This window comes from Notolabrus celidotus, chromosome 11, assembly GCF_009762535.1.
Source record: "Notolabrus celidotus isolate fNotCel1 chromosome 11, fNotCel1.pri, whole genome shotgun sequence".
NCBI classification, from domain to species: Eukaryota; Metazoa; Chordata; class Actinopteri; order Labriformes; family Labridae; genus Notolabrus; species Notolabrus celidotus.
The window spans coordinates 12,964,835-12,977,469 of record NC_048282.1 but is presented as its reverse complement, the minus strand read 5'-3'; positions in this window follow the sequence as shown (position 1 = coordinate 12,977,469).

Sequence of the window (12,635 nt, the reverse complement as noted above, 5' to 3'; positions counted from 1 at the left end):
GGTGATGGATGACTCGGAGACACTCGAGAACGATGACTTCCCCGACCCAGAGTTTGATTGTTTCCTCCAGAAAAAAAAAGGTTACAGGAAGTGAAGGGGGGGGGGTCTATGTGCCCTTTAAGGTGGAATCGACAGACGGACCCTCCTCCACTCGTACACTAACACACATTAACTCTGACTGAATGTTTCTCTGCTACACTCTGCCTAACTCCTGATTCATCACGCTACATACTGAGCTGCTAACAGTTAGGACATCCATTGGGACACACACACACACACACACACACACACACACACACACACACACACACACACACAAACACATCCTGTGCAGTGATTCTGATGGTCAGCTCAGACCAGAGCGAGAGAGTGTGACTGTCTCTGTGTGAAGTTGTTGCGGAGGACTTGATGCAGCTGAGCTGAGAGCACACTTCTTCAGGACGCACTATTTGACAGAACACTGGTGTGAACCTAAAAGGGCGACAGGATGAAAAAAACATCAACATGTAGAGAAATATCTCATCACTGTAAGAAAAAATAAGTTCATTCAACTTAAAAAAAATTGTAACCTGGCTGCCTTAAAATGTTAAGTTCGGCAAGCCAAGAAATTGAAGTTGTTTCCACTTTTTTCTTAGTTCTTTAAACTTAGTTTTATTAGTTGGGGTGACAAAGACAGTGCTGATAAATTAGTTCTATCAACTTCATACTTTAAGTTTAATCGACAAGCCTTTTTAGTGAAACCAACAAGCAATTCTAAGTTTTACAAACCTAAATCTAAGTAGAAACAACATGAAAAAACAAATTAGATCAACATGTTTCTACAGGTATATTGAGTTGTAAAAACATGAAAAGGTAACTTTCCTGAACTAAGCATCCTGTTGAATCAATTTATAATTAACAGTTCTGCAAACATGTCTTAAATGTTAGATCAACAAAGTGTTTTGTTGAACCAACTTATCTTGACTTGTTCATCTTAGTTGTAACTAGGGATATCCCGATCTGATCATGTGATCAATAATCAGGGCTGAATGTGTGGTTTCAGACTCATTCGGAATGGGATATCAGCACTAAACCAGAATTTGGCCATATATGTATATCGTGACAAGCTCAGTACATGTTAAAAGACTGTGAGACACCTGACAGCTTAATTAACAGCAGTGACCCGCTTGTCGCTCATTCCAAGGAAGTGCTGTTTCTTAACCACAATCTGATTAAAAGAAGTCACTGACAAGGATAGAAACACTCACACTCTGGGTCATGGTGCAACACAACAAACACTTTACCAGCAGCCTTTGCTTCCCAACAGCCTATAGCATAACTCCTGTAAAAAGACTTTTTAGTGCTGTTGCAAATATCCTTGATGAGAAAAGGAACAAGCTCAAACCTGACAAGGTAGAGATGTTGGTTTTCATCAATAAAAACATACACTTCCTGCTGTGAAGCCAGAGAAGGAGAGTAAGAATTAGGAGTGTAGTTCCAAAAGCACATTACTGGCCTTACTTTATTTATAACACTGTGGCACTTTTATTTGCTCATTTGTTTACAAGCCTGCCGGGGATTTTAAGTTGAGCTGCTGTTCGTCTTTACATTAGACATTTAATATATACTGTTGCACTAAACTTAAATGTGAAGAATTTTATTTTTATTATTATATTGTATTTGTTATTACTTGATTGTTCAAGCTACCTCACAGAAGTGCTCTGTTTTTAAGTGTTAAATGATAAAACAAGCTGAATTTAAAAAAAATAAGGGACATCCTGGATCTATTTCTTCGCTCTTCTTCATTTTTTTTTATGCATTATAGAAGTATCGGATCGGATCGGGACTCGGCACCGGCAGATACTCACAATCAAATGACTCAGACTCGGGGGCAAAAAAACCTGATCGGGACATCCCTACTTGTAACATTACGTTCATTAAAAAAACAAGTACTTGTCATTTCTTAAAACAACCTAAGCCTCAATTTTAGAAAAATACTACATAAAAATGATTTCTCCACATGGGACAACATTCAAAATACTTTATTCAATGTCAAAACTGATGATAGCTTTTTTGTATAAAGTAGTAAAAAAGTCTACAAATATCACACATTGAACATTTCTCTTTTGGTAAAAAAGCAAAGCTATCTTCTCTGATGAACACATCACACCCCCTCCAGGAGACCATAACAACACTCGGTAGCTCGTTCAGTGACAGACTTCTTCACCCGCGGTGTCTCACAGAGAGATATCGCAGGTCTTTTCTTCCTGCAGTGATCAGACTCTATTACCAATAATATATATATATATATATATATATATATATATATATATATATATATATATATATATATATATATATATATATATATATGTTGTCAGATATGCCTATTTTTACCTCTTTCATTGTAATTGCTAATAGCTTTTTAATAACTGATATTTTATAGACACGTAGCAGGGTTTGAGATGTGAATAAATACAAAGGATAAGAAATAAAGTCAATTCAAACATAAGGAGGAGTAAAATGAAAGGATCAGCTGTTTTATTTGTCAAAGCATCACGCTGTGACAACCACAGTCTCGTGTCTCCTGAGAGCCCCGAACCCCAGACCACAAACCCCGACCCTGAACCCTGAGCCACAGAGGAACCTCACGTTGTGAATCATGACTACAAGTCTTATACACCGTGTGACTGATTCAGAGTTTAGCTAAATGATCATAGGTGTTGTGTTTAAACCAGCAGACAGTTTGAATTAGACTCACACAGGCTCACACACACACACACACACACACACACACACACACACACACACACACACACACACACACACACACACACACACACACAATGTTTCCATGTTACTGCAGAGTGATGCAACCACAGATGGATGTTAACAGGCGCCCTAACTGACATCCATCACATCATTACACATACCGTGTGTGTGTGTGTGTGTGTGTGTGTGTGTGTGTGTGTGTGTGTGTGTGTGTGTGTGTGTGTGTGTGTGTGTGTGTGTGTGTGTGTGTGTCTGTATATGTCTGTGTGTATGTATGTGTGTGTCTGTGTGTGCCTGTCTCTCCATCCATTACTGGCTCGGGGTGCAAGGGAGACTCCTCGGAGCCCAGAAAGCAGGGTCAAGTCCAGGCTTAGTCCTCCACACACACACCCTCCTCCTCCCCATCCTCACTCTCCATCACCTTTTGAGAGGGGGAGGGGAAGGGAGAGGTGTAGGAGTGAGTTAGGAGGGGGAGGAGGTGAGGAATGGGTGAGGACAGGAGTTGATGAGAGGAGGAGATCTATGAACAGAGAGGAGCAATAAAGGAGTAGGGGGGTAGGAGGGGAGGGTTTAAGGATTCCTGCTGGTGACAGAAGCAGATAGGTGAGGTGGGGTTGAGGGGGGGTTATGGGAGGAGGTGTCAGAGACGTTTACATACACAGGTAAGCCAAGTCACGATTATAGTTTGCTGGCTTTTTGTTGAACAGTGAAAACATGAAGGGGTAGCTCTGTACCTTTCCCACATACAATACCAGGGCCTGGTTTACTTCTTCTCCTGTATGAACAGTTTCAGGATTTAAAAAAGTTTAGTTCTGCCCACTATAGGTTTAAGATTTATCTTTTGGGTTAACAGTTCCACCTCTGCACTGTTGTGCTGCATCCTTGCACACACAGAGACAGCTCTGCTGTGAATCAAACTGAGAGAAAAGGATCAAAGCATGCGGAGACCCACAGGGGCGTCGCCAGGAATTCTGGGCCCCCCTGAAAAGATATCTCAGTGTGCCCCATCACCACAGCCAACCCTACAAAATTGTTATAACCCCCCCTGCACTACCCAGCAATGAGCCATTAAAATACACAAATAACTATAACTTGGTTTTACAGCCCTAAAAATTGTAAATAAATAATCACAAGAGTGAATGTAATATTTCCTCAGGAAGATCACATAATCTCACATCCTCGCAAACATTTTGAGCAGCTAATGTTGAGGGGCCATTGCTCCACTTTCTGTTTCTAAAACTGACAGATCATGTGATTCATATGTTAAGTTATGCTTGGAAATACTCTGTGGATGTAATGTAACATTGCTCCTGTGATACTAGTTTATTTGCATTAAACACAAATATATGTTTAAAACTATATTCTGATTAACTGACTCAAATCTAAGCTACATATCAATTGTTTTTTACAATTTCTCAAAATGTAACTGCACAATATTAACCTTCAGACTGTCCAAATCTTTAAACAAGATTATTTGAAGCCAATTGACTTGTTGAATAACAACAAGGAGGCATTATTTGGTATAATCTAACCTCATGAAGTAAAATAAAACTCTAGAGTTACTTTCAATCAGATTAAGCCACACTTGACAATTCCCAACTTTAGGCATGAGCCGTGCATCTCAAAGAGCGGGAGATGCGGGGCTCAGCTGTCTCAGCAGCCCGTTGGATAAAGGTCTGAAGGACTGAACACACGTATGAGTGTCCACGGTCATACATCAAACGTCATGCTTCAAACACAAGATCATAAAGCTTCGCTCGTTGTTGCACCAATGTTTATTTTTCCAAAAAAGTGGGCCAAGCTACATGATACAGAGGACAGAGAGAGGGTGAGATAATGGAAATGTGTTTTTGTGTGTGTGTACGTGTGTACGTGAATGTGTGTGTGTGTACACGTGTCTACGTGAACCTGTGCGTGTGTGTGTGTGTGTGTGTGTGTGTGAGTGGGTGTGTTAGTGTGTGTGTGTGTGTGTGTGTGTATGTGTGTGTGTGTGTGTGTGTGTGTGTGTGTGTGTGTGTGTGTGTGTGTGTGTGTGTGTGTGTGTGTGTGTGTGTAGGTGTGGAGTGATGTGTGCCAGGTACAGCCCTCCACAGTGGGCGTCGCTGTGGTTCTCAGAGCATCACCTCGCGTCCGTGTCAGGGTGGCGTCACTGATGGCAGGCAGCAAGGCTCCAAACTTCTGCTGGTATTTTCAACACACACACTCACTCACACACACACACACACACACACACACACACACACACACACACACACACACACACACACACACACACACACACTATCAGCTCCTGCTTGGCCTGCAGGTCACTGACTCATAGATGGACGAGTGCCTGGTCTGCAGCCTCTGATGGAGTCAGCGTCAGTCTAAATATTTTCCCACCATTAAGTTTAAACTGTGACACACACACTGAAACATGAACCTGCCTCATGTTAACATGTTCTGAAACAGCTGATCACATCTACACTCTTGGATCTTCATGTCTTTATTTCAACCCATGGTGTGATTTTGTTTTTAATGGTTTGAAATAAGTTTAAAGACTCTTTTGATTTATATTTATAGTAAATGGTGTCACTGTGTGTCATGTGTTAAAGTAACAATGCAGAGATTTTCATCTGTTCATCTGCTGCGTGTTTAGGAGCAGAGGACACCAAAGGGGTATACTACGAAGCCCGATTTGCAGTTATCGAGGTAACTTCAGGGTTAACTCTGGATTTTCTGTACTACGAAGGTGGTTCACTCCTTACTAGGGTATATAACCATGGTTACTCATGCTGAACTCCTAACCTGCTCCGGAGCAGGTTATGCTCAGGATCAGAGATCAGTTTGGAGAAAACTCCACCCACTGACCAATCAGCTCACTCGATCACAGAGCTCTGTGAGCTGATCGCGAGGGGAGGGGGGAGAAGAGACGGGCAGGACACTTTGTCTACCTGTAGGATTTTATATATAAAGTACTGATGACAGTTATTGATTATCTTTCCTGATATCAAACTTAAACAGAGTCTGAAGTCAGATTATTCAGATAAAATCGTTTTAGGCTACTGTTTTAATTATACAACTGCACGTATTACTTTGAATCATGTTCTCATTTTTATTAGTCCTTTAACCACAGCGCTCAGTTTGATACCGTCAGGGCTGCAGCTGAAATATTACGTCTAAAACTTACACACATGACACAAGATTCAATCAGAGAGAGAGAGATCACTGTCAGGGAATAAACAGAGTTATTACAGTCAGATCTATCTAATGATGAATAAACAGAGTTATTACAGTCAGATATATCTAATGATCAATAAACAGAGTTATTACAGTCAGATATATCTAATGATGAATAAACAGAGTTATTATAGTCAGATATATCTAATGATGAATAAACAGAGTTATTATAGTCAGATATATCTAATGATGAATAAACAGAGTTATTATAGTCAGATCTATCTAATGATGAATAAACAGAGTTATTATAGTCAGATATATCTAATAATCAATAAACAGAGTTATTATAGCCAGATCTGCACTAATGATGAGAAATAAGACGTCATTTGCGCATTCAAACAGTTTTTGTATGATCCTTCAGTTCTTCCTTCATGTTTCAAACACAGCTGTGTTGAAGTTAATCTGGATTATGTGTTTAACTTCTTCATATTTTTCTTATGTCAGTACAGTGTTTACAATTCATTTCGATGTGCTGACGGCAGACTGTCCATGTCTGTGATTGGTCACATGTTGCCTTCTCCGCCCCGTTCATGTGAACGAGCTCAGGGTAATTCCGGATTGACTCAACATGTTGATAACCAGCTTCGTGTGACAGATTAGCACGATCTCCTTTGTCAAGTTCAGTGAAGCCAGATCAGGAGAAGATATCTAGGATATGCTGAACTCCCTTCGTAGTATACCCCTCAGGGGGTGATTCAGTATGGGATCCCCTCTAAAACAAGATGACACATCTCAAGGGGTTTATCCCAATAAATACATTTCTTCTATAACGGGATAATGGATAATGTATAATGAATAGTATATAATGTGTACTGTTTAATGGATAATGGATAATGTATAATGAATAGTATAGAATGTGTACTGTTTAATGGATAATGGATAATGTATAATGAATAGTATAGAATGTGTACTGTTTAATGGATAATGTATAGTGAGTGGGTGGTAATGTGAAAGGAGCAGACAGGATCCTGCGATAAAGCAGAGGGATCCCATTACACTACAGCTAAAGAAACACACAAGCTGACTCTAAATGTTGATAATAGATGATGTTATTGATTAAAACAGATAAATAATCGTCCTTCTGACTCCACTGTTGGTAATGTTTCCATTGTAACAGATTCTGATCAGCCTCCTTGTTGGGTGAACTAGCATCAACTGAACATTTTAGATCAGAGTACTGATTGTTTGGTCAGATCACTTTGCTAACATGTTGTTTATTACTTTACAGGAGCCACAGATACTCCATTCAGTCTGCAGGATCCTCAGGTCTGCTCCTCAGCTCCTCCTCTTTAAAGCTCAAACACAGAGTTCAGCTGCTGACTGTGTTTGATCCTCTGATGGAGCTGCAGGGCGGAATCAGCCTCTGAGCTCTGTACTAAATAATCATCATTACAGAGCTCGTAAAGCACTCTCTCTCATCCCTCTGCATTATCTCTCCTTTAGCCCCTTTATGTCTCCTCCTCCCTCCCTCCCTCCCTCCCTCCCTCCCTCCCTCTCTCTCTCCCTCCCTCCCTCTCTCTCTCTCTCTCTCCCTCCCTCTCCCTCTCTCTCTCTCTCTCTCTCTCTCTCTTGTTCTCTCTCTCTCTCTCTCTCTCCTCCTCTCCTACTCTCCTCCTCTCCTCTTCCCTCTCCTCCTCTCCTCTCTCTCTCTCTCTCTCTCTCTCTCTCTCTCTCTCTCTCTCTCTCCATCTCTCTCTCCCTCTCCATCCCTCTCTCTCTCTCTTTGTTTTTTGTTTGTGTACAGATACTGATCTGTAACTGTGCTTAAAATTTTCAGGCCTTTGCTTCCCCTACATTTGAACATTCTTATTTCTGCTCCTCACAGTCAGTGATGGCTCACGGCTGTTAATACATTTTAGAGGATTTGTTATTATTTTAGTTTCTCTTTATTTCCCAACATCCAGACTGATTTCAGCCTAAATGTTTGAACAGTAGTTGATATAAAGTTGATCCTATGTGTGTCAGTCAGATCATGTGACACAGACAGAAAGACAGACTGCAGCGTGGAGGAGAGGCGTCTGGTGGATGTGATGTCTGAGAGTGACAGGGAGAACCTGGAGCCTTGTGATGAAGGTGAAGCAGCCAACATGGCCGACGAGGAGCAGCAGACTGAGAGCAGAGAGACGTTCCCAATCACACTGATTTACACTCTGGAGCAAAGTGAAGGTTGATTATTTGACCTCTGATGTTCTTTGAAGTTAGAATGAGTTCAGGTTATTGAGCTTCAGTTAGCTAAGGACACACACAGGAGACGTCCTTCAGAGGGACACTTAACTCAGAGACTAAAAGGATGATTCAGAGCCTGGACCAGCAGAGACCTTTGTTCAGATGGTTCCTCTGTCTGAGCTACAACTTTCACCTCCCTTTGTATCCCTCTCCCCGCTGCCATGTTTCCCCCGTCTCTCTCTCTCCGCAGTCCAACCTTCATCAGTCTCTGAGGCTCATCTGTTTCTGTCGAAGCTTCTGAACGTGCACTCTGGATAACCCGCCGAGCAGCCTCCCTCTGCTTCCTGCGCTGAGATGCACCCGATTTATTTCATTGATTTGAGGAGGGAAGGAATGCACCGACCAAAGACTGACCGTCTGCACAGGGTTTAGAGGAGCCAGGTCCTGATGGAGTCTGAGTCAGCACTCAGAGATGTTAGAAATGTGCACGTCGTTGATGTTGTTGGAGGGATCTGAAGACTTTATCTATGACAACAAGAGGAGGAGGGCTGTGTTTACAGAACGCTCTCTGTCGTATGTTTCTCTAATCAGGATTAGTCTGATGGATCTTTGGACGGATGCTTTTCATGTTCTGTGCATCGAGTTGGAGACTTCACAGAGATGTTTCAGCTGCTGTTCATCCTGACTTCTCCTAGATGGTTCAGGTTCTGGTGAGGTGATGAAACGCCCAGGTCCAGTTTGAGAAACAGATCAATGAATGTGAGGGCTGATTGTCACCTGAACTCTGTGTGCAGGTAACAACAGTGCAGAGTGCACAGTGCAGCTCTGAGCAGCAGAGAGGAGCGGTGCTGACAGCTCAGCTCCACATTCAGACACTAAACAAGAGCAAACTGCATGGAGCTGCAGCTGGGTGAGTTTGAGCTTGAACTTCATCAGGGTCACATGTTCTGTGAATCACACCCTGAGACGGAGGAATGATGCATGATTCATGGTGGCTGCAGTTCATTCTTAGTGAATCCCTGAGAGACTTTGGATGCAGTCTTCACTCTCTGCGTGTAACACACCAAAGCTGAACCAGAGAGGCCACATCACATGGTGGTCACTGTTGGTCTGGTTCCTCTCTGAGCCTGCTTTACTGTCTCTGGATGTGATATCCATCCTTAGTCATTAAATGTCTGCTGTGGACCCTCAGATTCAGGAACAAATTGAGCAAATGCACAAATACACAGAGGTCAAAATAATCTGAGGTGGAGACAGGTTTGCATTCAGCAGAGATTAAAATAAATACCAGATTTAAATATATGAGGAAGTTCTTTGATTTTGGATTCAGGTGGGTGTACCACTGTTTCACTTAAGGCACACACACACACAAACACTCTATCTCGTCTTATGGTGGTTGGGGTGGAGGTGGGGGTCCGTATAATCCAAACCTACACACACATACACACACACACACACACACCTACACACACACACACACACACACACACACACACACACACACACACACACACACACACACACACAGGCTGATTGTTGCTTTGTTCACAGAGTAACTAAACATACAGATGACTCTTTACAGCAGCTCACAAACGCTTGTAACATAAAGAAGAAATAAATAACTTCAGCTCGTCCAGAGAGGGAGAGACACTCAAACCGACCACCCGATAACATCATGTGACACAAAGTCACATTATCAACAAGGTGTTTGAATCTTTGACCTCACCTACAGGATCATTAGAGTGGACACAAGGGGATCCAGAGACGGGTCTCATCTCCAGTAACCGACTCAGAGTTTTCTGTCTCTGAGCCTGTTACAGCATTTCAAACTGTTCAATGTTGTTTTTACACTCTTGTGTTTTAAGACTTGTTGGTTTTTACACTTGAGTTTCTACACTTCTTTGATTCATCAGCCATCCAGCGATGGAGTAAATAATCTGTACATAATAACTCCTCACATGGAGCTTTGAACTGTGAGAAACAGTCTTTGATTAGTCGGTGTTACTGCAAGCAGAACGTCTGTAGCCGAGCAGAGGCCAGTCAGAGTAATCAGAGAGGTCAGCTATTAAGAAAGAAGGAGTGTGTGTGTGTGTGTGTGTGTGTGTGTGTGTGTGTGTGTGTGTGTGTGTGTGTGTGTGTGTGTGTGTGTGTGTGTGTGTGTGTGTGTGTGTGTGTGTGTGTGTGTGTGTGTGTGTGTGATTGCTCATGCCTGTCTCATTGTGCTGGGTCCTGTAAGACAAAGGGTTAAGTAAATGTTTGTTGAAGATAAGAACACTCAGTCTGACAGGCAGCAGGCCCCCACTGACTGAGGGAGGCAAGACCATTACACACACACACACACATATACACACACACACACACACACACACACACAATCAAACACTAGAGAACCACATCTCCTTTACTCATTCAATCATCTGTCCCTCCACGGAGGAGATCTCTGCGGCTGAAGAACAAAGCCTGGTTTATATTTCTGCATTGGAGCGTCCCGCTGAAATACTCCTCCCATTGTTAAAGAGCTGATCTTTACAGCAGAAATAAAGATGTTTACAGCCTGGTGCAAAGAACGGGGCTGGTCTGAATAGCTTGTTTCTCTCTCTGCACACACTGTACAGGGAGTGACTCTTTATTTTTAAGTATATTACGGTTATGAGTTTTGCAAAATCAGGATCTTGGCTGACTGGACCGACAGGCAGGCTCACCGTAGCTGTTAGCATGAAAGGCTAAAAGCCCACCTCTTTGTGTCTTGTTGGGTCGACTGAAAGTTTGGTTGAGTCAGCATTTCCAAAATGGCTACCGCCAAAGATAGATCTGCCGTGCTGCTCCTCATCGGGTGTGGGAAAGTGATGTTCTGCTGAGGTCTGTGAGTTTGTGTCTGCAGCAGCTCGTCTGGATAACTCTCTCTTTGTTCTGATATCTCAGATTCTTCAGGAGGAGAATCACTTCATCTTACCGTCAGCTGGATATGTGAGTGTGTGTTTGAATTCATGCTAAAATCAGAAGGTATTCAGTCCTGCCTGTGTGATCTGCCTCAATGATGTTGGTCCGTTCATCATGATCACACTCTGGTGCGTTTACGCTATGCACCTCAGCAAGGCCTCCGCCTTCAGCACAGTAAACACAGATACGTTTGGTTTAAGTAACAAATCAGCTATTTGAGTAAACTGTTGTCGAGCCGTCCGAATGTTTACAGATCATCATTATTTCAGTCTGCCTTCAAGGGGCAGAGAGAGAGGAGACGCTTACAGAGACCGCTGAACAACACCTGAACACTTGAGCACACTGCACTCACGGATCAATACATCAGTACAGAGCTGCTCTGATCGATTAGAGAGCCTGAGGTAAAGAAGAGTAAACAGAGCTCTTTGTCTCGTCCTGGGACAAGTAAACTAAGAGTGATTGAATGACGTTAGCCTCTCTTAGCATCAGAAACAACATGGAGAACACTACAGCTTTAATACAGCTGACTACAGTCGCACAGACAGTGGCTGTTTTTTGAAACGGCCTGCTACAAATGTAGTAAGCAGTAGGTGCTGCCTACTACATACTGCGTTTGATTTTAGTATATAATATGACTGCTCTGTTCTGATCTGCAGTATGCTGAGCCAGACGTCACTGGATTTCTGGTTTCGGAAAGCAGTAGTAAACAACGGCCAAGCTGATAGCGAAACTGCATCAACTTATGATTTAAAAAGTTAAGAAGTGGTTTAATATGGAATTTTATAATTTTCGAAACACCTAAAAGGAGTTCTTCACGTCAAAAAAGAAGAAAATGGAAAAAGCTGAACGAGCGCTGTGCATTGTGGGAAACAGTACGCGAGGCAGACTGGTCTGATGCATGCTGAGAAATTTTCCGAATCAGTAGACATCCGGGGAGTTTTGGCATACTGCAGATTTTGCTCTTGTTCACTTACTGCTTACTTCATACTGAATTTTGGCCAAATCAGTACATACTGCTAGTATAGTAGGCAGTTTCAAAAACAGACTAAGAGCTGTGATGTTCTGTCAGCACCTGTAAACCTCCTGATCACTGATCAGCCTCAGCTGTGGGCAAGAGTGCAATGACGACAGAGCTCACAGGTGTAGCTGCTGTAGCTGCATGTCCACAGCAGCAGGCCGTCTACAGCAGCGATCCAGAGGAACCTACGAGACAAGGGAGCTCAGGGACTCCAGAAAGGTCTATGGTAAGTAACTTTACTGGGACAGAAAGAGTTAATGTAAGTGACAGGCAGACAGAGGAGAGAGAGGGAGAGACAGGATCCCAGTGTGTCAGTTCCCTCAACAGTCTAAGCCTATACTATTCTTAGCCTACAGCAGCATCACTAAGAGCTAGTCCAAGCCTGAGCCAGCTCTAACTATAAGCTTAAACAAAAAGGAAAGTTTGACGCCTACTCTAAAAAGTAAAGAGGGTGTCTGCCTCCCGGACTCTGAATGTTACCTGATAGCTGAAGGCTAAACCTCCCATACTAACTTTAGAGACCTTAGGTTTGATGAGCAGA